Raw genomic sequence first — 26918 nt, forward strand, 5'->3', positions numbered from 1 at the left:
ATTTAAAACGTTTCCACAAGAAAACATTCAGGAAAAAATAATATAAATCCTGGCCAAGTGCGGTGGCTCACACCTGTAATCCCAGCACTCTGGGAGGCTGAAGTTGGGAGGATCACTTGAGCCTAGGAGCTTGAGACCAGCCTGGGCCACATGTTGAAATCCCATCTCTAAAAAAAATACAAAAATTAGCCAGACTTGGTGGTGTGCACCTGCAGTCCCAGCTACTTGGGAGGCTGGGGCAGGGAAATTGCTTGCACCCGGGCTGCAGTGAGCCGTGTTCATGACGCTGTACTCCAACCTGGGTGACAGAGTGGAACACTGTCTCATAGTAATAATAATAATAATAATCATCATCATCATCATCACCATCCTACATGAACTATTTCAGGAAATGGAAGAGGAAGAAATACCTTTCAACCAACTTTATGAGGTAAGTATTATCCTGATAGCAAAAACAGACAAGAGCATCACAAGAAAAGAAAACTAGGAACCTAAATCCCTCATGAACATAGATGAAAAAGTCTTCAACAAAACATTAACAAATTGAATACAGCAATATGTGAAAAGGATAATATCATTACCAGGTAGAACTTATTCTAGGGAGGGAAAGTTGATTCAATATCCCAAAATCAAAGAAATTCATTCCATTAATAGAATAAGATGGGGAAACCATACGATTATTTTGAAAGATGCAGATAAAGCATTTAACTAGATTTAACACTGATTCCCAGTAAGAATTCTCAGCAAAAGAGGAACAGAAGAGAGTGTCCTCAGTGTAATGAAGGATGTCCATGAAGAACCTACAGCTAACATCATCCTCAATGATGAAAGGCTCAATGCTAAGATTAGGAACAAGGTGCAGACATCTGCTCTCACAGCTTCTAGGGAACATTTATACTGAAGGTCCTAGCCAATGCAATAAGGCAAGAAAAAGAAATAAATGGCATAAATATAGAAAAGAAAGATGTAAAATTGTCTTTATTTTTAGACAGCATGATTGCATGCACAGAAAACTCTAAGGAATGGGGGCTAGGGAAAACTAGAACTATTAAGTGAATATACCAAGTTTTTAGGATTAAAAAACCAATATATAGAAATCTAGAAATCCATCATATTTCTATATACTATCAATGAGCAATTGGAAAGTGGAATTTAAAGAATAACTCAGTTTACAATATCACTAAAGATAAAACACTTAGGAATAAATTGAGCAAAAGATGTGCAAGATCTGTACACTCAAAACTATGAAAACTTACAAAGAGAAATTTGAGATCTAACTAAATGGAGAGATATACCCACATGCATGAACTGGAAGCCTCAGTATTGTTAAAGTGACAATTATCCTCAAATTGATCTATACATTCAAAGCAATCCCAATCAAAATCTTACATCTTTATTAAGAAGAGAAATGGACAGCTTAATTTAAAAATTTATATTGAATGGCAAAGGACCTAGAAGAGCCAAAACAATCTTGGAAAAAGATGAAGCTCAGAAGGATTACACAATCTGCTTTCAAACCTTTCTAGAAAGCTATAGTAATTGAGATGTGGTATTGGTGTAAGGATAAACCTTAAATCAGGCTGGTCTCAAACTCCTGATCAATGAAGAAGAAACCAAAAATAGGCTCACATTTATATGGCCAACTGATTTTTTACAAAGGTACCAAGGTACTACTGAGTTTTTACAAAGGTACCAAGGTACCAAGGTACAAGCAATGGGGAAAATATTGCTATTTAGGTATATGGTGCTCAAACAATTAAATATCATTATGGTAAAAAAAAAAATCTAACCTTTACCTTGCAACATTCTAAAAAAATTAACCAAAAAAGCTTATATATCTAAACACAAGTGCTAAAACTCTCAAAGTCTAGGAGAAAACATAGGAAAAAAATCTTAGTGACATTGGGTTAAGCAAAGATTTTAAAAATAAGACACAAAAGGCACAATCTATAAAATAATTATAAAATAGACTTCATTTTTATTATTTTAATCACATATTTATTTATTAATTATTTTTTTTATTTCGAGATGGAGTCTCACTCTGTCACCCAGGCTGGAAATCAGTGGCACGATCTTGGCTCACTGCAACCTCCACCCCATCGTGTTCAAGTGATTCTCCTGCCTCAGCCTCCTGAGTAATTGGGATTACAGGCGTCTGCCACTGTGCCCGGCTAATTTTTTTGTATTTTTAGTAGAGACGGGGTTTCACCATCTTGGACAGGCTGGTCTTGAACTCCTGAGCTCATTATCCACCCGCCTGGGCCTCCCAAAGTGCTGGGATTACAGGCGTGAACCACCGCGCCTGGCTCACATATTTATAATACATTCTTTTTCTGTTGTTGTTTTTAGACAAAGTCTCTCTCTGTTGCCCAGGCTGGAGTGTAATGGCACTATCTCAGCTTACTACAACCTCCGCCTCCTGGGTTCAAGGAATTCTTTTGCCTCAGCCTACCGAGTAGCTGGGATTATAGGCGTGCACCACCACATCTGGCTAATTTTTGTATTTTTAGTAGAGATGAGATTTTGCCATGTTGGCCAGGCTTGTCTTGGACTCCTGACCTCAAGTGATCTGCCTGCCTCGGCCTCCCAAACTGCTGGGATTACAGGGGGGAGCCACTGCGCCCAACCTTATAATACATTCTTTATTAGATTTTTAAGGTGTTTTTTAGATTATAAAATAATTATAATGTTTGTTATTACAATTCAAACAATGCCACTTTTAGACAAACAGGTAACCCTTAAAAATGGACATATGTGTGTGTGTGTGTGTATATATATATATAATCATATATGGTTTTAAAATATGAATGGGGCCATAATATGTCTATTATTCTAAAATTTGATTTTAAAGACTTAATTTTTTTAAGAGTGGTTTTAGGTTCTCTGCAAAATTGGGAAGAAGGTCCAGAGAGTTCCCATATATACACCCACTGTCCCCCTACAGACATAGCTGTGGAGCGACTTGAAAAGAAATTGTGGAAAATATTCCCTATCAGCACATAAATGAATCAATTATTTAAAAAGGTGGATGAAAAGCCACCTTATGGTTATATCAAAATCTATTTAATCAGTCCATATTTATGGACTTAAAGATGTTCCTGATGCTTTTGCTATAACAAGTGATGTCTGTACATTTATTTTCTTATGTGCTAGTATTTCTGAACTGTATATTACTAAGGCTGTGATTGTACAATTTATATTAAGATAGATTCTAGGCAATTGCTCCCCCAAAAAGTTGCTTCAATTTATATTCCTGCCAATAGTGTAGAAGAATGCTTACTTTCCTGCAGGCTTGCCATTGGATGAATATTATTGCTCTTGTTATTTGCGTGAATTTTTTTTTTTTGCCAGTCTGCTAACTGAAAAATGGTATCTCATCATTGTTTTAAGTTTTCATTTATTTGATTATGAATAAGGGTATACTTTTCATATCTTAATTGACCACTATATTTCTTCCTCTGTGAATTGCCTATTTTCCTATTGGTTTTTTGTCTTTTTCTTATTGTTGTTTTGGAACACTTTGCATATTGTAGATATTGAGTCCCTGTATATATTGCAAATAATCTCTCAATCTATTTATCTTTTAAGTTTGTTTATGGTATCTTCACTAGGCAGAAGTCGAAATTTTTACATAGTCCAAAGAATCCAACAAAGCATTCATTTTTTACAGCTTCTGCTTTCTGTGCAATGCTCTGAAAATCATCTCCCACCCCAAAGTCATAAGAAAGTTGTACATTCTATCTAGTATGTAGTAAATTTCAATTACAACTATAGTTGTATTTTAACTACAATTTCAATTTCAATTGTATTCCTGCTTCAACTGTATTGTTGACATTTTAATACTTAATATGTAAGCTAGGTGTTGGGTATATAGGTGTTTTTTATATTATTCGATCTAATCTTTCGTGTGCCTGAAATATACACATGTATATACACACATCTACATATATATATATATATATACACACACACATATATATTTTTTGAGACAGTGTTTGGCTCTGTTGCCCAGACTGGAGTGCAGTGGTGTACTCATAGCTCATTGCAATCTTGAACTCCTGGGCTCAAGCAATCCTCCTGCCTCAGCCTCCTGAGTAGCTAGGACTATAGGCATGTACCACCTAGCCTGGCTAATTTTTTTTAATTTTTATTTTTAGTAGAGATGAGATCTTGCTGTTGCCCAGGCTGGTCTTGAACTCCTAGGCTCAAGCAAGTCTCTCTCTTCAGCCTTCCAAAGTGCTAGGATTACAGGTGTGGTGTGAACACGTCCAGCCTACAATGTGTATATATTTAAAAATAAAGACAGGGAAATGCCTAATAAATTTTTGATGGAGGCTGGGTGTGGTGGCTCATGCTTATAATCCCAGCACTCTGGAAGGTGGAAGTGGGCAGATCACTTGAGGTCAAAATTTTTTTTGATGGAGCTGCACTGCCCCAAAACTTCAAGTCTGGTCAGAAAACAAAAAACAAAGACAAAAAATTGTTTTCAAAAAGCCTGTGTGACATTATTTCCAAGCCCAAGTAATCTCTGCGGTCTGGAATCTGCACCATTAGGAATTGGCCACTAGAGAACTGAGATCCCCAATGCTCACCTCAGATGTGGGAGTGAAGAATGGTAGGCAGGGGGCACTCCTTCCCCTCCCAGAGGGCAGGGCTGGGCAGTTGAACTGGCTGCCCAAGAAACTCAATATGGCATTTTTAAAAAAACATCTTTATTGATGTTAAACAAATCTTTTACATCTTTATATAATTCACATACTATAAAATTCACCCATTTAAGGTGAACAATTCAATGCCATTCAATGCTTTTTGGTATATTCACATAGTTGTACATCCATCATCACATCTAAGTTTAGAACATTTTCATTGTCTCCAAATAAACAGTGTTCCTATTAGCAGACACTTCCCATTCCTCCCTCCCCGCAGCCTGTAGCAACTACTAATTTCCTTTCTGTCTGGAAATGGAATCACACAAAGCCTTTTGTGTCTGACTTTTTCATTCCTTTTTAGGGCCATATAATATTCCATTTTATAGATATGCCATATTTTGTTTATCTAATCATCAGCTGATGGGCATTTGGGCTATTCTCACTTCTCAGTTATTATAAATAATGCTGCTATGAACATTGTGTGCAATTTTTTCTGGTGACACATGTTTAATTTGCCTTGGGTAGATACCCAGGAGTTGTAATCCTGGGTCCTGTGGTAGCTCAATGTCTAATGTTTCTCAGTATTTTTCTAGCAGGGCTTTGGATGTGCTGCAGGCTAGGGGTCTCCCATCCTCTGCCACCAGCCATGGAAAGTTCTCTGCTTTTAAGGGCCTGTGTGATCCACTGAGCCCACGTGGATGATCCAAGACACTCTCCCTATTTTAAGGTCAACTGATGAGCGGCCTTAATTACATCTGCAAAGTCTCTTTTGCTATGTGAGGTAACAAATTCATGGGTACTGACAGTTTCCAAGGATGAGGGTGGCATCTGTGGGAGCTGTGCACACATCTGTGCTGCCTAGCGCACCTCCCCCAAAGGGAGCTCAGGAAGAAGCATGTGCATGGATATTGGATGGGCAAGGGCATAGGCTGGGGTGGGTTTCTGCAGTTTTGCCACCCAGCATCCATTTCCATCCTTCTGAAACTGCATCTCGATTTTCCACTGGGGGCACCGCTCTGCCCTAGCCAGTTGTGCTTTGTGAAGAGGTTGGACTTGAGGCTTGGGGCTCAGTCCTGGCCAGTCTGACCATGGTGCCTTCCTGGCCCCAGAGGCCAGGTCAGGGACGACACATGACCCAGCTGAAGCTAATGAGAATCTGCAGAAGCTTCTGGAAGAAGACCTCACATTCTTCCCACTGGACTTGGCCACAAAAGGGTCAAGCAGGGGCTGGAGCTGCTGCCACCACCTTGCAGCCACGAGGGCAGAATCTGTTGGAGAATGTCACCTCCGTGGCAGGGAGAGAAGCCTGTGTGCTCGTCTGGACATTGTCAGCACCCTGATTAAAGCTGCCTGAGGCAGTCCACCATGGAGCGTTCAGTTTTGTGTGCCCAAGAATTTTCTTTTTCCATAAACATGTATAGTCACATGAATGGCTCAAGTGTGTGTTTAGCCTTGAGGGTACACATCTGTGAAAATATATGACCTTTGGGTGTGGGTGCTAAGTGGGACTAAGACCCAGAGAGACAAGAACCAGAGCATGGATGCTGGGTGCCCCACGTGTGGGGACAGGTTGTGCTGGAGGGAGAGGTTGGAGGCTGTTTTTATAGAAGAACTGGGTTTTCTCCCCCATTTTCATAACTTTTAATTTTGATGCAATTTCTCATATACCCTTTACCTAGATTCACCAATTGCTTACAACTTGTCCCAAGGCTGTACCATCCTCCTATATTAATATATACAGAGACACATGCATATTTCTCCTGAACCATCTGAAAGTATGGTGGAGACGCCTCTCTACTACTGTATATTTCAGTGTTTGTCCCCTAAAAACAAGGACATTCTCTTACATAAACACATATGCTTATCTGAGCAAGGACAATTTGCATTGATATGATACTGTGATTGAACCCCACAATCCATATCTAAAAGTCATCAATTGTCCCAAGAATGTCTTTTATAGCTATTTCTGTCCTGCTCTAGGATCCAGTTCAGGACCCCACATTGTACTTAGTGTTCATGTCCCTTTAGTCAAGGAGGTGACATTTGAACATGGCTTGGAAACTCTAGTGGGTCCTTGACATCCTTAGGAGTGAAATCCAGAAGAGCTATTTGGCCTCATACACACTGTTCTTTGGTGACTTGCTTTTTTCCCTCACAGTATGGTTGGGAGGTGCATCTGCGTTGATGTGTGACACTGTTGTTCATCTTCATTGCTGTCGAGTATTCTATTGTGTGGGCATGATATGGTTCATTTATCCTTTCTCCTGTGAATGGACCTGAGTGACTCCCAGGCATTGTTACTGTGGTTGTGTTTATATCAATGGATGCTGGTGAGACTTTACCTGTTCAGGGAACTGCTAAACTGACCTGTGCACATCTCCTCATTAGTGTTGCCAAATTCTCTCACAAAGTGCACTTTCCAAAAAACACTCCCACCAGTGGCATGCAGAGCTCCTGTTGCCCCACCTGTCCACTCACATTTGGACCTGTCAATTAATTGAATTTCTTCCCGCAGGATGTGGATGAAGCCATACCCATGCATTTGTCAGACCACAGGAATATGCTTCCTATTCCTTTGCCAGTGGTTGGTAGCATCCATATACTTTGCACAGGTTTTGCCACAGTTAAGAGTGCACAGAGGGCAATGGCAGGCAGAGTCCCAGCCCTGGCTGCATGGCTGTTTCTGTCTTCCTGTCTCTCTGTCTCTGTCTTTTCTCTCCCCGGTGAGGACATGCCCACTCTCTGCCCTGGCAGGATAGGAGCTCATCATGGAGGATTCTGGGTGTTGATGGAGGCCGAGAGAGAGGCCAGGCTCCACTGGACAGGGAATGAAGCAACTTGGGCTAAATCCTCCAATTGGGAGGCTCTCTCAGATCCCGGTCAAGCAGAATGCTGTGGCCATAACGTACCTCCCTTTGTTGGCCTAGCACCTAGGAGCCCTCATAGGCACAAGAGTTGTTTCGTGGACTCTAAACAGCTTCTGCAGGTGCTAAGGTGAGTTGAGAACCCCAGTCTATTCATCCACTGTTTATTGAGGTCCTACTGTGTGCCAGGCTGTGCTTTTGAAGCTCCAGATGCAGAGGATAACAAGACAGATGAAGTCACCCGTGCCAGTCCCAAGCTAGTTTGCCCTCAGCTCTTGTTACCCCATCCCTTGGCTCTGTTACCCATCAGGGAGGGGAGCTTAGCCCCAAGGTGTGAGGCCAGCTGAATTCCTGCTGGATTCAGCCAATGAGAGGCCCTGGAGTGAACAAGGGAGGAGCCAGGATATTCTCCCCCTTCCTCTTCATCTCAGATGGCATCTCTGGTGTGGCTGTCTTTCCTACAGCTACAGCTCCCACCGGACAGGCCTGCTGAGCCTCCCTGCATCACCCAGGCCCTGGGCTCTGGTAATACCATCTCCTCCCATTGCCCCTCCAGCCCTGGGGAGGTAATAGCTTCTTGCTCCTAATTTCTGTGCTGCCTCACTGTCCCCTGTTCTTAGCAATTTCATCACCTGCACAATCACATCCCTGAATTTTAACTTTTAAATTAAGCTTTACACTTTTTAAGTGACTTCTATTTCCCTGGTGGGATCCTAGAGATACCCTCCCTCTCTTTGTGGTGTGTATATTAGAGTGTAGAGAGATGGATGATGAACAAATTAAGAAACAAATAGTTATGGTAAATGATGTGAAGAAAATGAAACAGGGTGTCCTCCTGGGGAGGGAACTCATCCTTGGAGGGTTGGGGCAGAGAAACACCATTGAGGAGGGCAGCAAGGTGTACAGCTAGAAGAGCAAAGAAGGATGCCTTGTGTATTGGGTGCCTACTCTGTGTCAGCCCCTCTGCCATGTCCTTTACAAAAGACCTGATTATGTCTTTTGTAGTTAGTTTTGTGGGAACTGGCATGCAGCAGGGGTTCAAAACAAAAGCTCTTCAATCTCGTGTCAGTCATTACATAAACTCTTGACATAGATACTTGTTGCAGAGACTGTCAGGTATCTTCCAAAAGCTATTCTTCCTCCATAGAATTTTAGCTGAGCACATGTTTTCCCAGAGCAAGACTACATTGCCCAGCTTCCTTTGCAGCTAGATATGGTCATGTGACTGTGCTCTAGCCAATGGGATACAAGTGGATGTGTCAGCTTTCAGGGGACTTCCTTAAGAGACAACTGATGTGCACCTTTTGTTCTTTTATTCACTTCTTCCTTCCTGCTCCCTGGAATGTAGATACAATGGTGAGACTGTGACAGCCATCTTGGAACATGGGGCAATGAAAGCCAACTTTGGTGTCTGACGCCAGGGAGTGATATAGTAGCCCTGGATTGCCTACCTATGAATTTTCACATGACAGAAGAAAAAAATTATATCTCCTTGTTATGTACAGTTGAATCTCATCCCAGCAACATAGTACTAATGTTTTTATTTGACAGGTGAAGAAACTGAGGCTCGAGGAGGGGAAATAACATAGCCCTGGGACTCAGAGCTGGTCTTACAGCAGAGCAGGGACTCAAATTCAAGGCTATCTGCTATCAAGACTTTTTTGGCTCCACTATCCTATTCATGCATCCTGCACTCATATGGGTGTGTGTAAGAATTCCCAAGGAGGTGAGTTGATCCTGCGCACGTTGGCAGCCCCATCTCTGTCTTGCTTCCCAATCCAATAGGTATATGTGGCCCTTTGCTCATTACTGTTGTTCCATCTATCTATTGCTGCTTTAAAAATGACCCCAAAAACAAATCTCACAAACTGGGTAAAGAATCTGGACAGGCCGTGCAGGGATAGCTTGTATCTGGTCTGTGATATCTGTGTCCTCAGTGGGGATGACTCAGAGAGCTGGGGGCTGGGGCAATGGAAACTGGTCGGGCAGCTCTTTCGCCACCGTGGCCTCCCCACCTGGCTCCGGCCTCCTCACATCATGGTGGCCTCAGGGCAGTTGGATTTTTAACATAGCAGCCCAGGACTCCCAAGGAGAGACTTTCAAGAAGCAAGAAGTGGGCGTTAATCTCTTCAGGCCTGGGCTGGAAACTTCAGTGTCACTGCTACCGTAATATCCTGGTCGAGTCATCTCAGAGCACACCCACATTCAAGGCCCCAAGTATATGAGGGTGTAGCAAAGACCTGGTGGGCATCTTTAATCGGTCATGCCTATGACCGCCAGTACTCTTTCAGTTGTAAGAGGCAGACCGACTGGAGGGAGAGAATTGGGAGTTTTCGTTGGCTCATGTCACTGAAAAGGCCAGGGCTCTAGCTGGCTTCTGGGGCTGAGACGCTTGGGAGCCAGTCTGTCTCTATCTCTGCTGCTCTGTGCTGGCCTCACTCTCGGGCAGGCTCTCCTAGGTGGCAGTAAAGATGGCCACCCGCAGCTCCCAGTGCCACATGATCAGCCCATGACCCCAGCAGGAGGGCAGTCCCCGAGAATTCTTGCCAAGTTTCCAGGTTGGACTCTCCATGGATCCTCCTGAGTCATGTGCCCAGAATCAATCAGCCAGGATGGCTCTGATTGACTGGGCCAGAGGTGGGTACTCCACATGGACCACCTTGAACTGAGAGTGGGAGGGGGTGGTCCCTCGAGGGAAAATCTAGGTGCGGCTATCTGGATGGACACACAGATGCTGCTGCAGTGACCCGCTGGGTGCCCAGTTCTGGGCCCCTGCCATGTCCCATGCAGGTGGCCTGGACAGGCACAGGGCTGACCTGTGGTCCTTGTATAGAGTCCCGAGATCCTCTCCTCTAACATCCCAGGCCTTGGCTCCGGATGGCCCCATGTTCCAAGCCTCAAGCATTCATCTCTGGAAGGGCAAGACTTCTGGGACCTCTTGCCGGGAGCTGCAAAGCCTGGAGACTGGCCTCTCAGGCTTGCCTGCTGGCCCTGGGTAGTCTTCACCCTGACCCCAGTCTGCAGGGCTTCCAGAACCCACCTGCGCCCCAGCTGTCATCCACAGTTCATCAGGAGGTGGTCCAGGAAGGTGACCAGGCCTAAAGTATGAGGAAGCCATGTGGTATCTGGGTACAGGGACAGCTAGTAGCAATGTTCCGGGGTGGACACGTGCCAGCTGTTTGAGAAACAAGAAGGAAGCCAGTGGGGTTGGAGTGGAGCAAGCAAAGGGAATGAGACCAAAGAGGCCAAGAGGGACCCGGGTGCTGTGGGAGGGTATGGTGCAGATGGGACAGGTTTGACTTACATCTTTTTTTGTTTTTGTTTTTGTTTTTTTTGAGACAGGGTCTCACTCTGTTGCCCAGGATGGAGTGCAGTGACGCAATCACGCCTCACTGAAGCCGTGACCTTCTGGGTTCAGGTGATCTTCCCGCCTCAGTCTCCCAAGTAGCTGGGACTACAGGCATGCGCCACCACGCCTAGCTAACTTTAGAGTTATCTATCTTCTGTAGAGATGGGGTTTAGCCATGTTGCCTAGGCTGGTCTTGAACTCTCGGGCTCAAGCAATCCACCCACCTTGGCCTCTTCAAGTGCTGGGACTACAGGCGTGAGCCCCTGCGCCTGGCCTGACTTCTATCTTCACGGGCCCCCGCCGGCCACTGTACTCTGAACAGACAGTGGGGAAGTTGGGGACTTCCAGCAAGGAGGCTATTCCAATAGTCCAGGCGAGAGACACAAGCAGCTAGGACCAGGCCAGCTGCTTGTTGAGGTGGGAAGTGGTCAGGTTCTAGAATGACAGACGGGAGGCTGGTGTTTGAGGAGGGGGCAGGCAGGGCCCTAGGCCTGGACCCTGGCTTCCACCTCCTCATTTTCTAAGGAATAGACTTTCTGGTCACCTTCATGCTCACTCCGACTCCCTACCCATCCAGTCCCTCCTGCCCACAAGGTGGCAGGGCAACTTCCAAAATGCACATTGAGCCCAGCACACTAAGGTAGCTAATGCCAGACACTGTTTCCTTCTTCATGGTCGATGCATTTATTGCCATGTGATTCAGAAAATACATAACTAGCTCGCTGACCCTTGATTTTGGCAGTAATATAAATTTGCCTTTTCGAAATAATTTGGTTTATAAAGATGCGGACCGATTTAAAAAAAATGATTAAGGAATTGGGGGAGGAAGAGATGCAGCAGAAAGACCTGGGCAGAAACCCATGAAGATGGTGCTGGGAATGACTGGGCTTTGGGGGCTTGGGCCTGTGGCAGAGCACCAGCCCCTCTCTGTGCATTCCTGGCCCATGGGCCCCCACCCCTGTGCTCCCACACACCCAGGTCTCCGCCATCATCCCAGCCTTGGTGAGCCCTACCTTTTCCAGAACATGCTGGGCTACTCCACCCCCTGGCCTTTGCATGTGCTCTTCCCACTCTCCAGATGGCACAGGTCGTCTCCAAGATTTTTTGCAGGACTGTTAGTCATTTATATTTTTTACATTCAAAGTTTTAATCCATCTGAAGTTGATTTGGATCTCTAAGGGGAGTGCAATTTTATTTTATCCCAGATGGATAGTCAGTTGTGGCTGGCACCACTTACTTCAAAATCTGCCCTTCTCCCACCGAATCAAAATACTACCTTTGGCATATATCTCATTCTGATATATCTTGAAATTTATTTTTGTATTCTACATTCCTTTCTATTGTCTCTGCCAATGCCATATTGATCTGATTGCAGTGACTTTGTAGTATGTTCTTATTTCCAGGAAGGCAAAACCCCCACAGCAGTCTTTTTCTAGTCTTCCCTGGTAATTCTTGGGCATTTATTCTGCCACATAATCTTTGAGGTCATTTTATCTAGTTTTTTAAAAAATCACCCTGTTGGTAATGAAATTGGAATTACATTAAATTTATATGGAGAAAATGGGAAAATTGACGTTTTTCTGGTATTAAGTTTCCACATCCAAGAACACGGCATGTCTTGCTCTTTTTTAGATCTTATTTTAAAATCTGTCAGAAGATTTAATTCCATCTCTGTTTCCAAACTTTTACTTCATATGCTTCATTTTCATAAACGATAGACAGTGCCCTTTTGTGATGAAAATCCTGACACTTCTTTCTTCAGCTGAAACACTGTGTGCCTTGTGAATATCAGCATGGATGCCTGCAAAGGAAGGGTCATGTGGCGTCCACCTGAAAAAGGTCCCAGCATCTGCTATCTGGTACCCTCAGATACCAGATACCATCAGGAGGTGGTCCAGGAAGGTGACCAGGCCTAAAGTATGAGGAAGCCATGTGGTATCTGGGTACAGGGACAGCTAGTAGCAATGTTCCGGGGTGGACACAGCAGGATGGGCCGTCTGCTGTGTCCAAAGTTTATTTCTGTTTCTTTTCCCTCCCTTCCTTCCTTCCTTCCTTCCTTCCCTCCCTCCCTCCCTCCCTCCCTCCCTCCCTCCTTCCTTCCTTCCTTCCTTCCTTCCTTCCTTCCTTCCTTCCTTCCTTCCTTCCTTCCTTCCTTCCTTCCTTATTTGAGACAGGGTCCTACTCTCTGTCACCCAGGCTGGTGTGCAGTGACACGATCACAGCTGATTGCAAGCTTCTATCTTCTGAGCTCAAGTGATCCTCCTGCCTTAGCCTCCCAAGTAGCTGGGACCACAGGTGTGTATAACCATGCCCGGCTAGTTTTTAAAATTTTTATTTTTAGTAGAGACAGGGTCTCTCTATGTTGCCCAGGCTGGGCATTTCTTAATTTCTTTTTTTTTTGTTTCAACAAATAGGGCTTCATGAATGTCTTTGGCCACATCTCTTTTTTGCTCATGTGTGAGGGCTTCTCATATGCCTGGAAGAGGAATGGCTGGGCCGTGTGGCATTCCAATCTTCAGCTTTGCCAGAAACAGCCAAATTATTCTGCAAAATTGTTGGAACAATTTACATTCCTGGTAATAGGGCAAGGGAATTCTTGCTTCTTTATGTTTTAGCCAGCGGCTGGAATTTTCCCCCGGCTTTTCTTCCTCGCAAACTTCTTTTTTCCGCCTTTACTTTGTAGTCAAAAGTTTTCATTTTGCATTTTAATCTCATTTTCCTGTATAGGATATATGTAGATGTCAACCATTGTTAACAGCTTCTTTTGTTTTCCATCCAGAGAAATTCTGTAAATATGTAAGCAAATGTATATATTTTCTCTCCTTACCCCAGCTCTTAATCAAGTGGCAACACATTGGTGTTCTGTACCTTTATTTTCACACTAATTCTATCTTGGGATTATGCCGTATCAGTATGCAAAGAGCTACTCTTTCCTTTTTCTCATCCTTTCTTTCTCTTTCTCTTTTTCTTTTTTTTGACAATGGCAAAACATTTCACCTGTAGACAAACATCTTTTGTTTCCAAACTTTTGCCATAATCTATGAGGCTCTGGTGAATTTCCTTATACATTTTACAGATGTAAATAATATCTATCAGATAAAGTCCTATGAGTGGAATTCTCAGCTCAAAGGGTAAATGTATTTGTAAGTTTGACAGCGTCCTGTTGACCACCCCAACCAGAGAGTGCATCAGTGGACGCTTGCCCCAGGCTGTCTCCCCCATGCCCTTAGGAACATAATGCATTATCCAGTGTTTTGACATTTGCTAATACCAACAGGTATAAAATGGTATCTCAAAGTGTTTTTATTTTTAAAATAGCCTTATTGTGATATAACTGACATACTATAAAGTTCATTTGTTTTAAATGTACACTTCAATAAGTTTTAGTAAATTTATAGAGTTATAACCATCACCACAATGTAATTTTAGAACACTTCCTTCACCCCAAGTATCTTGACATGGGTTAAATTTTCATTTCTCTGAGTGAGGGTAGGTTTTCTTTCATTTAAGAGAGCCATTTCTATTTCCTTTCCATTGAATTTTCTGTTCATATGCTTTGCTCATTTTTTTCTATTTTATTTTTTATTGATTTGTAGGTACTCTTTATATATTATGCTTCCTGATAGTGTAAGTGCCTCTCCTCCAAAATTCACCTTGTGGTTCCAATTCTCACAGGCTGGAATTCATAGAACCTGTTGATGGGGCTGCTCCTTTACCATACAGTGAGCTGCCTGCATACAGTGACCATATTTGATTTTATTCCGCGTCCTCCGCTGCCTAGCACAGGGCCTAGCCAGCATAGATCTCTGCAAGTAAGCCTGGACTCAGCAGCAGTCCATCTATGTTCTTTCTTCCCTCAGCATTCTTCTCATAATTTGTGGAGAGTTTTCGATCAGTATGGTGAGTCATATCTGACTCCTCCACTGGACTGACTGCTCCCTGAGGGAAGGCACCATGGCTGTTTTGTTTGCTGCTGTATATCTGGGGTCCATGACAGTGTGGCGTAGCACGTTATTTAAAAGTGCTGATGAGATGAATTTATTAACTAATTAATTACTAAGTGGTTTACAGTACCTGGAAGGAGAAAGATATTGGAAGGCTACAGAGATGGAAAGCCAAAACCAGCAGAGCCACAGCACCTGGTATTTCCATGAGTGGCACATCCCTTACCCGAGGACCTGAAGCGGTTGGGAGGGAACCCTGGTGCACAAGTCCACAGGCAGTAATACTGCAGGACTCCACCATTATATTGCCATTCAGGAATACAGTCCCAGGGTAGCTCATCTTACAACTTTTCAAGAGAAGCTCGAAATGACGCTCTTTATGTGAAATCTCTCACTTTGAAATGTTGGCAATGATTAGTCACTGCACAGGCCCCTGAGACTTGGGCTGCCAATTTACAAAGCCTGGGTTTACAAAACAGAACTCTTTTTAAATGCGTGCTCACACGTAATTCTGCCAGTAATCCTGGGGGGAAGTGGACAGAGGAAGACCCTGAGGCTCAGAGTAGAAAAATGACTTGCATATAGCCACCCAGCTGGTAGGGGTATGTGTGTGCGGAGGAGATGGAGGCAGTCCTGACCCCCTGGCCTAAGCTGTCACACAGCTCCTCTTCCAGGAGGGAATTAGGGCATTTCTGAGGGAAGTGAAGCTAATTCTTAGACCTCCTGGCCAAGGAGTTTGTCACAAGCCTGCCTGGGCAGGTGAACCTTGGCCTGACACCTCTGAGTCCCTTCCATGGCAGAGATAGGCAGGTCGAGCTCCCACCTGGAAGCCCATTTGGGCTGTGGCCTTCTCTCCACTCTCTATACCTCGCTGTTTGTCGGTGCCCCACGCACAGCAATTAATCATCACTGCCTCATGACAACTCTGGTATAATTATCTTGTATTATGAGTGAAGTCTCACCAGCAGGCCAGCCCTCCCTAGAGAGGCCACGGCTCCCTGAGAGCCGGGTGAGAAGTGTTCTCTGCCCCCATGGGTACGACGGGTGCAGGGATGTGGAGGGGCCTCAGTGGTTCTCTCCCTCCATCCCAGACCCCTCTGGGATGGGAGCAGGTCGGTGGAGCTGGAGTGGCTGCTGAATGACTTACAAAAGTCAAAGGGGAAAGTCATAGGGGAAAGGAAATATTACTGTAGTGATAAAGAGAAATGACAATGAAGAAGGCAGGTGGCTGGGCCCGTCCAGCCCCCTCTAGTCCTCATTCCCTCATTCCCAAAGTTGCGACTGATGCCAACCAATTGTCAGATATGATTCTAGTTGCTGAGCTGTAGCCACAAACAAAACAGATCCTGCCCCCTCCCCCGCAAGGATCCTGGCATTCTAGAGGGAGAGTCAGACAACACACACACAGGGGCAAGACTATTTCAGACTGTGTTAAGCACTATAAAAGAAATGCATAGACAGAGAAGAGTGGGGGACAGGGGAGCAACTTGGCTTTCGGAGAGTGACACTTGAATGGAGGCGGAATGCATTCGGGGTGGAGGGGACAGTAGACTGGAAGGCCCTGGGGTGGGGACACTCTGGAACAGGAAGAGAGTCACTGTGGCTGCAGTGAGGAAGAAGGAAATCAGGTCTGAGAGGTCAGTAAGGGCGACTACATAGGTTCTAAGAGTTTGGCTTTTATTCTAAATTCAGTGGGATGCATTCTCAAAATGCTGCCAACTAAACTGTAGCCTTTGGCAGTTTGCCCCCGTCTATAATTTCCTGCCCATCCATCCATCCATCCATCCATCCATCCATCCATCCATCCCTCCATCCCTCCATCCATTCGTTCAACAAACACTTATGGAGCACCTACTGTGTGTTAGTCTGGCCCTGGGGAACAGTAGTGACAAAGCAAAGCCCCTGCTCCCAGAGAGCCCGCCTTCTGGAGGAAGACCCTCACCCCACTTCTGCACGGGAACCGGCTCCGCGGACCCCACCCGAGATCTCGCCGCCGCCAGGTGGCGCTCTGCGCCTGCGCTTGGGCAGCGGCCGGGGGTCGCTGGGCCGGGGCCGGGGCCGGGGACAGGGACGGGGCGGGGGAGGGGCGGCCGGGGAGTGGGGGCGGGGCCCGCGTCGCAGGTTGTGTGACTTTGGGTTTGACCTGCCTGGAGATGAGCTAATCCCGCCGTATAATAGACTCCGGGGAGATAGGGAAAATGGCTGCGGCGCTATCTGCGTCGCCATGGGGACCATCGCGCGCGCGCGGGCGGGGCGCGAGCCTGGAAAAATACAGCCTTTGTCGGCGGCGCGTGTCACTCACGGCGCGGGGACCTCAGGCGGCGGGCTCGGGCTTCCTTGTCCCAGCTGCAGAGGCTCTGAGGCTCGGATGCCCGGGTGTCCCCAAACTCCACGGACGGCCCCTCTTCCTTCCACACTCGCACTTTCCGTTTTGGTCAAGAAAGTCTTCTGTGACACAGCATGTTCCACCCCATCGCTCTGGCGTCTGTCACCCCCGCACACACCATTCCCTGTCGCTTCCCCAGCCCGGAGTCCACCCACGCTGGCACATAGACAGGCCCCGACAACTGCCCTTCTCCCGTGCCCCTCTCGCAGCTCACCTGGGCACACCTGGGCAGAGATACAGCAGGACACACACAGCCTCACACAGACCCGAGCACACCCCAAAGGCACGCCGGGCGGGAGCGGTGACACTTGCACGCTCATGCCCGGCAGGCACAGGAAGCTTGTGTGCCCCGAAACACAACGTAGGGTGGGCAACTGCATGCACACAGCACATCCACCCTAGTGGCCTCCGGCGTGCGACCCTAAACAGCCACCTCCAGAGCAGACACAGTGAGGCACTCGCGGGATGCTTATCCGCTGCCCTCAGACACGCGGGCTTGCACTCCCATTCCTCCACCACGTGTCCAGCCACCTGGGCCGCATGCCTGCCCACAAGCTTAGTGTGGCACCGCCTCCTGTGTGGACCCTCCAACCGCCTCATCGGCCGCCTCTGGGCACTTAGCACACACGCATGAGTGTGTGAAACATGCATTTCAAAGATGTAGTCATATATGCAGTTACCCACAACCCAGATACCCAGACACAAACACCCACTGCAACACACATCAATTCATACATGGAGCTGTACATAGACATGCAGACACACTCGGATACATCTCCTCCGGGCGCTCAGCACACACGCCTCCCATGCGTGTGCATGGATGGGCTCACGTACTTGCACTTTTTTGTGGTACACTTGTTTGACACACCCGCACACTTGCATCGGCGTTAGCCCATGCACTGGCACACCCGCGTGTCCATCCAAACACGCCGGGCACACCGGGGCGCGCACTCAGTGGTCCTGGCAGGCAGGCGGGTGGTGCGGGCACGGGGAGCCCGCGTGCCCCCAGCGGACGGCTATCTGCCTGCCCATCAGCGCGCGGATCTGCGGTGGTAAATGATGCATTCGATGGCGGGCGCATTTGTTGTGCGCTCTCTGAAAGGGCTGCGATAATCTGGAAGGCAGAGATAAGGAACACCATTTATTCCGCGGCACTTTGGAAACAATTCCCAGCCCTGTACAACCCCATTCTCCGGCAGCCTTCGGGAGCCGGGCAGATAACGATTGGCTATTCATTATCTTCGCCGGGAACAAAGATTAGCCGGCCGAGATGAAAAATTACCCCGGACAGCGGCGCAGCCCCGCGCGGAGCCCCCTGCCCGCTGCCACCACCCGTGCCTTGGTGTCCCGCCCTGCCCGCGGCCCGCAGCTCATGCCCAGCCCGGCCTCGCCCGGCTCCCGGCCTCCGGCGCGTTCTTCGAGCTTGGTGGCTAAGCCCTGTCGGTCTTTCCATCTCAGTCTGTCCATCTCATCCTGCCCATCTTTCCTTTGTGTCCCCACTCTTCTCTCTGGGGCCCTTCCCATCCCTGTCCCTCTTCTAGCATTGGCTCTTTGAGCCTCTCTGGGGTTCTCTTCCCATCTCTCTATTTTTGTCGTATCTCTCTGTCCTCTCTTATCTCTCTCATGTCTCTGTCCATGTCTCTCTGGTTATCATCTTCTCTGCTTTTATTCCCATCTTTCTGACCCTTTCTGCCACTTTTTAGTTGTTTATTTCTGTCTGTCTCCGAGTGTCCAAAGTCCCAGGCCTGTCCCCACCAGTGACTCTTCCTCATTGTTTTTAAAACATCTGTCCTTGGGCCTCCCATCTCTTTCCCCGCTCCTTGTCTCTCTGGATCTTTCTGTCACCGAATCTCCATTTCTCTTCATCCACCCCACCCTGAGGGCCCCACATCTCCAGGCCTCATACCTCCCGCCCTCTCAAGGCTGTGAACCTGGCCACAGACCAGAGACTGGAAGGCTCCAGCCAGCTCTGGCCTGGCCAGCCCAGCCCCGCCCAGTAGGCAGGAGGCAGGTGGGGTGGGGAGGTGCAAGGCCTGGAACCCCCTTTCCAAGGAAACAAGACAAGTAGAAAAGGCCCCATAGGCACCCAGGCCCTGCTCCTGTGCTTCAGACAAGCTCTCCCATGCCCCTCCCCAATGAGGCCCGGGGCCTTGGGATCTGGTGGTCCCAATGAGGACACCTCATTAGAGCAGTTATTCAGCATGGCGCTGGCGACAGCAGATAAGCCTTATCATCTCATCTCCCCTCCCACAGACAGACAGAAAGTGCCCGAGCAAATGGTACCCTGGAGCTCCACTGGCGGCCTGCCCTGCTGGTTAAGGAAGGTCTGGATGGTGGGTGATCCTGCAGGATGCACACCCTGCATGTCACAGAGGACACACTTTTCCACAGTCCACAGAACAAGGCAGTGCTGGCCACAGAAACATGCATTTCAAAGATATAGTCATATATACAGTTACTCACAACCCAGATACGCAGACACAAACACCCACTGCAACACACATCAATTCATACATGGAGCTGTACATAGACATGCAGACACACTCGGATACATCTCCTCCTCCCCACCATCAGTTCAAAGATACAATGATATACAATGATACCTATGCTGTTAAAGACAGATGCACACACACACAGCCAAATGCATGTTCAAATACACAAACACAGGCCCCAACAGCCATCAATTAATAAACAGAATTATACATGGACATCCAGACACATGCAACATACCACACACACACCTACACATACACCAGTTCAAGGACACATGCAGATACCCAGGTACAAACTATTAAAGACACACACAGGCCAGGCGCAGTGGCTCATTCCTATAATCCCAGAAGTTTGGGAGGTCGAGGTGGGAGGATTGCTTGAGTCCAGGAGTTTGAGACCAGTCTGGGCAACATAGTGAGATCATGTTTCTACAAAAATAAAAATAAAAAAATTAGCCAGGCATGGTGGCACATGCCTGTGGTCCCAGATACTCAGGAGGCTGAGGTGGGAGAACGGCTTCAGCCTGGGAGGTTAAGGCTGCAGTGAGCGGTGATTGAACCACTGCACTTCAGTCTGGGTAACAGATCAAGACCAGGTCTCAAGAAACAAAACAAAACAACAACAACAAAAATACATACAGTTTAACACATGCCTAGATACATGCACATACACAAACACACACTCCAAAACATGCCAATTCATAGACATGCCACACACTGCTACAGACACACAGGCAAACACTTGGAAATCCCCACCCCTCTTTACACGAATCTCTGACATGATGACCCCACAGACACAGAGCCAAAGGGACACACAACCATTTCCACAGACACACTCTCTTGTGCCAGCTTCCAGGGTCATGCTCTGAAATAGCCACATTGTGACCTACTGCCCAATACACAAACTCTCAGGAACCCACAAGAAGAAATGGACATACTAATACATCCAGTTTTGCAGACACTCCTGTGTGCTCATAAGTGTGCACAGACACACTTGGGCACACAGGACATAGACTGTGAGCCACACGCATAGAACACACAAACAATGCAATAGTCACCACCAGATTTGGAGAAAGACCTATAGACAGCAGGTGTCACAAAGACCAGGGGACAGAAACACTCCTCTGGGGCACACCTGGGCACAGAAGCACAGATTTCCCAGTCCTTCCAAGCCCAAGCACTTTCTCTCCAGGCCTAAGGTCCCCAGGTCACTCTTTGATCTGCTGGGATGGGAATCAGGGGTCAGAGTGGGGGGACACTGACTGGCTGAATCCCTTAGTAAGAACTTTGGCAGCACAAGAACTGAACTCTCTTTGCCCACAAACCCAGGGGCCTTCTGGGGATGAGGACTCCCACACTCCCTTTCTCCCCTCCTCCTGCCCCCCACTTCTGTGAACAAGCCCTCTGCACCCTTCCTTGCTTCCCCCATTGTGAGAGTCTGCCCCAAGGAGATGGGCCAGGGGGACACCAGACAGTGGACCTCTAAAGTGCTCAGGGTCCCCCAGAGTTAGGAACTGGAGTGGGGGTGGGACAGGGAGAGGGGCTGCCCCTGCACTTAGCTAAACCAGCCTGGCAGTGAGGGCGTCCAGAGTGTGAGCCAGAGTGCCGAGTTGCATCTGATTTGTGACCGTGTGTGTGCACATGTGTGTGTGCACACACCGTGTGTGTGCACAGCTGCGTGCACATGTGCAGGGATGTGTGCGTGTCCGTGTGAGCACTCCTGGAAGTGGGTTGAAGAAAGAGGAGCGGGCGTCTGTGTACCATTGTCAGTGAGTGCGTGTGCCCACAGCTCCTGAGGGTCCCCAGGGAGAGTCTCCGTAAAGACGTGTCCCAAGCTTTCTGAGCGAGCATCCCTGAGGTCAGGGGCGCGCGTGTGCGCTCCGGAGAGGGCGGGAGCGGCCTGGAGTGTGGATGCGCAGGGTGTGCACGCCCTGAGTGCCTAGCGGCCCTTGGCTGGCCAGGCGGCTGGACCTGGTAGGCCGGGTGCAGAGCCCCGGGCACCCTCCTGCCCCCTGCGGCGCTCCCGCCCCCGTCGCCACCCCCTGCCCCCCCGCAAAGTGATGTCGAAATAAAAAGCCGCGTTGCGGCCGGTGGGGGAAGAGAGAGGCAGCGTGAGCACAAGGAAGGTAGGGAGGCCAGCGCCGCCGCCGGGGCTCGGTGCTCAAGTCTGTCCATTGCCTGCCGCCACCTCCATCCTAGCAGGGCCCCATCGCCCACCAGGCGGATAAAAGCAGTCCGCTGAACACCATGCGGCCGCTCGGCGTGCCGCCCAGGCTCTGCTGGTGAGCGCCGCCACCCCGCGCCCAGGTCCCGCGAGCCCGCCTGCCGCGCACCTCGCCCTGCTCCCAGCTCTGCTCCGGCCCCGTCCGCCCGGGGGCGCCGCCCACCGCGCCTCGCTCGGTGAGTTCCCTTCACTTCCATCTGCCCGGGCCGGGCCCTTTCCGCCCCCGGCCCGGCCCGGCCCGCCTGGCACCCGAACCTCTTGGTCCGTTTGCCCTGTGGCCCCTACCTTTGGGGCTCGCCTTGGCCCTGCCAGAGACCGGAAACCCTGGTTATAGGGACTTCAACCAGAGGGAGTATTTGGTGACCTGGGCACAACAGGCCCGCCTCGGGCCTCCTGTCTTCCCATTTCTCCGAGCCACAGGCCACGAGACCCCGGCATTCCCAAAGCCTGGCAAAGCACCCCCGCCTCCTGGTCCCCGAACTGGGGGCCTTTGTCTCGGTCGCCCCCAACCCCCAGGCCGCGGCGGCGGATGCGTCCGAGCCGGGCCGCCGAGCGACGGCTGCACCTGCCGGCTGGTCCCGTGCGCCGGCTTTTCGCGGCTTAACCCAGCTCGCTCCTGTTTGCGCCCCCGCGCGCTGCGCCCCGCAGACCTTTATCCTGTGTGACTGGGGTGCGTGTGGGGGAGAGCGCCGGGTCTGGAAGTCTCCCCCCACCCCAAGCCGGAGTCTGAATCCGTTTAGTGGGATTTCAATAAGAATGGGGCCGCCGCGGGCTCGAAGATCTGCCGCTGGTAGGCGTAGACGGCGTTCTGGATCTGTCTCAAAACCGGGCATTTAAAATTATTCGGTGGCGGCCAGGCTTGAACTCCGGGTTGCTCCAACTCCGAGGGGAAAGGCCCCGCGTTCAGGGCCCCCATGTGTGGCGGCCGCTTCTTTACCGGAAAACAAGGAAGGAAATTCGTTGTTTTGGAAAAAGCCTCCTCTCCCGAGGTTGGGAACATCTGGTGGTGAGCTCCAGGTCTACGCAGGCACCCCGTACTGGGATTCGTTTATGAGCAGGCAGGATTCGAGAACCAGGTAGGGCCCGTGCGGCAGCCGAGGCGTCTGGAGAGCGTTTCCCAGGCGGGTTGACAAATTGCAGACAAATTGTGTCTAACGAAACGGATTTACCAGTTGTCAGGCCGCCGGCCCCTGTCGCTCCGAGTAAACCCTCCGAGTAAACCGTGGCTGTTCGTGGAGGAGGGAGAAGCATGGCCCGATTGTCTCCGGGTCTCAGCAGGGTCCCGCGGGAAGCCTGCCAGGCTTGAAGGTAGGGGTCAGAAGCCAGAAGCGATATCGAATCTCGGAGGCGCCTGGGTCCAGGGTGCCGAGACACCTAGGACGTGGGGGCCACAGACTCTACGATTCCCAAAGACGCAGAACAGGAATGGGGTGGGAGAGTCTGCACTGAGGCCGAGGGAGGGAGCCTTCTGCTTTGAGGGTCTGGAATTGAACCCCAAAGAGCAGGAGGGGCCGTTATAGCCGTAGTCCCTCCTTGGGCACACCCCCCCCCCAGGGATGGCTGCTGGCCTGAGATCTAATGCCTCGGCTTTAAGGGAACTTCTGAACCCATCTGCTAAGGCATCCCACTTCCTCCCCGTACCCCTCAAGGTTTATTGCCAATGTGGGACTGGGAGGCTGCTGGGTTGCGAATTAAATTTCTCTATGGAAGGTAATCCCATAGCAAATGGGTTTCCTTGACACCCCACCCCCAGCCCCACACTGCGGGCCAATTAGCTGCCCATAAGGAAAAGGCGAGAAGAATTAGGTTACAAAGGGAGGGCAAACTTATGGTCCCAAAGGGGCCACCTCGGATGAGCTAAGTTTAAACAAAGGGCTCAGAGGGGAGGGGAGACCTGGGCAGCTCTGTGTCCCACCTGGGACCAGCGGCTTAGTAGAGGCCTGAGAAGCACTCTAGAACCGGATACCAGATCTGCTACCTCCCCAGCTCCCAGGCAGAAGCACCCAGGTCAAATTGTGGCGATCACCGCTGTGAGTTCTCGGGCCACTTGAAAAGGGTCCTTAGAAAATTCTGTTTCCAGACTGACCTTCTCCAGTCCTCGGAGAAATCTTGTTCCCAAGTAAGGAAAGTGACAGCTTCTTAATGTGATCAAAGGCAGCGCCAGCATTTCCAGCTATGCTCCCGAACAAACAAAATACTGAAAAAGGGAACGTGTCCCTCTGAAGGTGTTCTGGGGACCCCAAAGTTCCAGCCCATAAACTGGAGTAAATCTGCTCTCACCAGGCTTGTAACAGCGCCGCAAGACCCCAGCCGATTCTGGGGGCTGCGTTGCCCCTCCCCGGGAGTTTGTTTGGGGCCCGAGGTGGGAGGACCATGTCTTCGGCCTAGTGGGGAGGGGCCCAGGTGGTGTCCCTCGGTCTGCCTGACCCACATAGATATTGACGAGCGCGGGTCCCCCTTTACTGTCCATCTGGGCGCCCTGCTACCTGGCGCCGCATTTCTCTTTCCCAGGCGGGTTTGTTTCCGCCAGAGAATGCAGCAGTCCCGCATCCTACGCAGGACCTGCAACCGATGTGGAGGCTTCGGTCAAGCCGTCCCCTGCCTGCGTTGTCGAGGAAGGCAACCCCAAGGCCTGAAGGGACCTGGCAGAACTCCTCTTTCCTTTTTTTCCTCTACACCCGGATTGCGGGCGAGGAGGCTGGTTCAGGTCTCCCGAGGCCCCCGCTCAAGCACTCCTTAGCCGTCCTGCTAAGCCCCTCCGTGCGCCGATTTTCTGAGCTGCCGAGCGGGGTAATTAAATCCCCTCCCTCCCTCCGCTCTGTGCCAAGGCAGGCGGCAGTGCAGGGCTGACGTTTGGGCAGGGGACTCAGCCACGCTGGCCACCTCCACTACCGCAGTGGCCGGGACCCTGCCGCGAAGGGGTTAGACGCGGAGCTCGCTGCGCTGAAACTGGGGATACACACAGAACGGGGGAGGGGGTAGTTTTTACCGCGCCGGTGGGAGAAAAAGGAGAATTACCTGCTTTCTCGAGGGCCGCGCGTAGCCACTTCCCTGAGAGCCGAGGCACCGATCGCGGCCGGGCGGGAAGCTTCCGCTCGGCCCTGGCGTTCACAGCCCAGCGGCCAGCTGCCGGTCTGCCTTCCGCGCTGGGTCCCAGGGTTCGCGCTCGAGCAGGGTAGCTTTGCTGGACACGGGGAATTTTCCCTGGGGACGCGGTGTCTTTCAGAGGGTCTTGCTAGTCTCCGGAGACGCCAAATAGGCTCGAACTCCGCGGCGATCTCATTTTACGCATTGATGAAGAATCGTAAGCTAAAGGATGGGAAAAGTTGAGAGACAGACGGACGGAGAGACAGTGGGTCCCGGCGGGACCGCACGCGTTGAGGGGAGCACGAACTGGGAGACACGGAGACCGCTCACCTGCCCGGCCTGGCCGCGGAGGTCCGGCGCCAAGGGCCTTGCGCTCGGCCTCCCGCCCCGGGCGCGCCTTCCCGGGCTGGCGCCGGCCTCCGCTCCCGCGGAGTGGAGTTCCGAGCAGACTGGGCTCCACGCGCTCCAGAGTGGAGGGGAGCGGGAGGCTCAGCAGGCGGCTCGGGCAGGCGGGTTCCCCAAGGGCACGAGACGCGCTGGTTCCCAGCCCAATGGAGCTCTGCGCCCCCCAGCCCCGCGCTTTACCTGCGCTGGGGCCTTGGACAGACAAACGGACGCCAGACGCCTAGGCAGGAGGAGGCCTCAGCCTGAGCCCGCGCCCCCTTGGCGCTGCCCTGAGCTGGCCTGGGAGGGGGTGACGGGGGCGCGCCCGCGGAGCTGGGCCCAGCCGGGCGCCCCCGGAGCTGAGGGGACCGAGGGCTTTCCTCCCTCCTCGGATTATTAAAAAGTTCATTTCCTGGCGAATCGGGTGACGTCAGGGGCTCGGCGTCGCGGTGGCGGGGCCGCCCGGCCGGAGAAGCCGCCTCCAGTTACCCAATTACCGACTGTCAATCCCGCCGCCCCTCCCCCACTCTCCCGGGGGTGGCCAGGACCCCAGCCCTCCTCCTGCCCCCGACCCACCCAGGGGCCCTCTGGACATCTACCCCGGGAGCCTCGGGGCCAACAGGGAAGAGGGCTGGAGGACGCTGTTGAGTCCCCTCAGTACTCGGCACCTGTCTAGGTCCCCCCAAATGCCTTTGTCCTGGAACCCCTCCTCGGTCCGGGGCCCCCTTCGAGCCTTCGTCTCCCCAGTCTGTACAATGGGAGGGAGCAAGACTTGTGCGCCCGGCCCACTCGACTCATAGAGCCGATCTCCGGGCTGGAAGTGAGTGGGAAGCAGTTTCAGGTGACTTAGAAGACTGAGACCTCAGACCACCTCTTCCCCCTCACCAGAGGCCACCTCGGGGACCCCCGGAGGAAAAAATGCCACCTCCTGCCCGGGGGCGTCTCCCTCCAGCTGGCGCCGGCGCCAGTCCGGGTCTCCATGGCCTCGCCCCAGGCAATTGGGCCCGTTGGCCTGCGAAGGCCACGCCTGGGGAGGGGATGCCCCCTCCCCATCTCTGGAGCCACCGGCCCGGCCACCTCCACTGGGTCAAGCACAGCCCTGAGCGGCCGCGTGTCCGAGGCCCAGGTGCCCTCTAGAGCCCTGTAGTTCCTGCCCCTCTCTGCCCCTCCCGGCTCCCGCTGTTCCGCTGCTGTACTCCGAGCCCTCCCAACCCCCAGTCCACTCAGACACCGCCCGAGCTAGGGGAGGGAACGGTCTGGGTAGGTAACTGCGCTCGGACTGACCACGTTCAGCGGTGAAGGAGCGTGGCGGGGTTAGGGTCTCGGGGACAGGCAATCCAGAGGGTGCGCGGCCCGGGCTCCTGGGGAGGGGGCAGTTGGTTAGTTACTGCTAGTTACGCCCAGAGCGTCGAGGGATCTCGGAGTGTTCGCAAGAGGGGCTGCAGGGATCGGGCCTTGGGGTGAGGGTCCCTTAGTGGTGAGGCGCGTTGGCAACAGGGGCCTCCAGGAGCGCGCAGGGAGGGGATCCGCCGGCGGAGG

General features: G+C 50.6%; 2 long non-coding RNA genes across 2 annotated transcripts; both read right to left on the bottom strand.

Annotated features, from left to right (window-relative positions):
• Positions 1-4706: 4706 nt before the first annotated feature.
• On the bottom strand, positions 4707-12943 carry LOC126949195 (uncharacterized). The gene is made up of 2 exons (XR_007723616.1): positions 12845-12943; positions 4707-12726 (listed from the first exon to the last, which is right to left on the bottom strand). It is a non-coding gene; the product is annotated as an uncharacterized LOC126949195 (long non-coding RNA).
• Positions 12944-16896: 3953 nt separating this feature from the next.
• Positions 16897-26901, bottom strand: LOC126949188 (uncharacterized). The gene is made up of 3 exons (XR_007723607.1): positions 26664-26901; positions 24927-25217; positions 16897-18306 (listed from the first exon to the last, which is right to left on the bottom strand). It is a non-coding gene; the product is annotated as an uncharacterized LOC126949188 (long non-coding RNA).
• Between the last annotated feature and the right edge of the window lie 17 nt (positions 26902-26918).

The sequence above is a fragment of the Macaca thibetana genome, chromosome 2 (assembly GCF_024542745.1).
Source record: "Macaca thibetana thibetana isolate TM-01 chromosome 2, ASM2454274v1, whole genome shotgun sequence".
NCBI classification, from domain to species: domain Eukaryota; kingdom Metazoa; phylum Chordata; class Mammalia; order Primates; family Cercopithecidae; genus Macaca; species Macaca thibetana.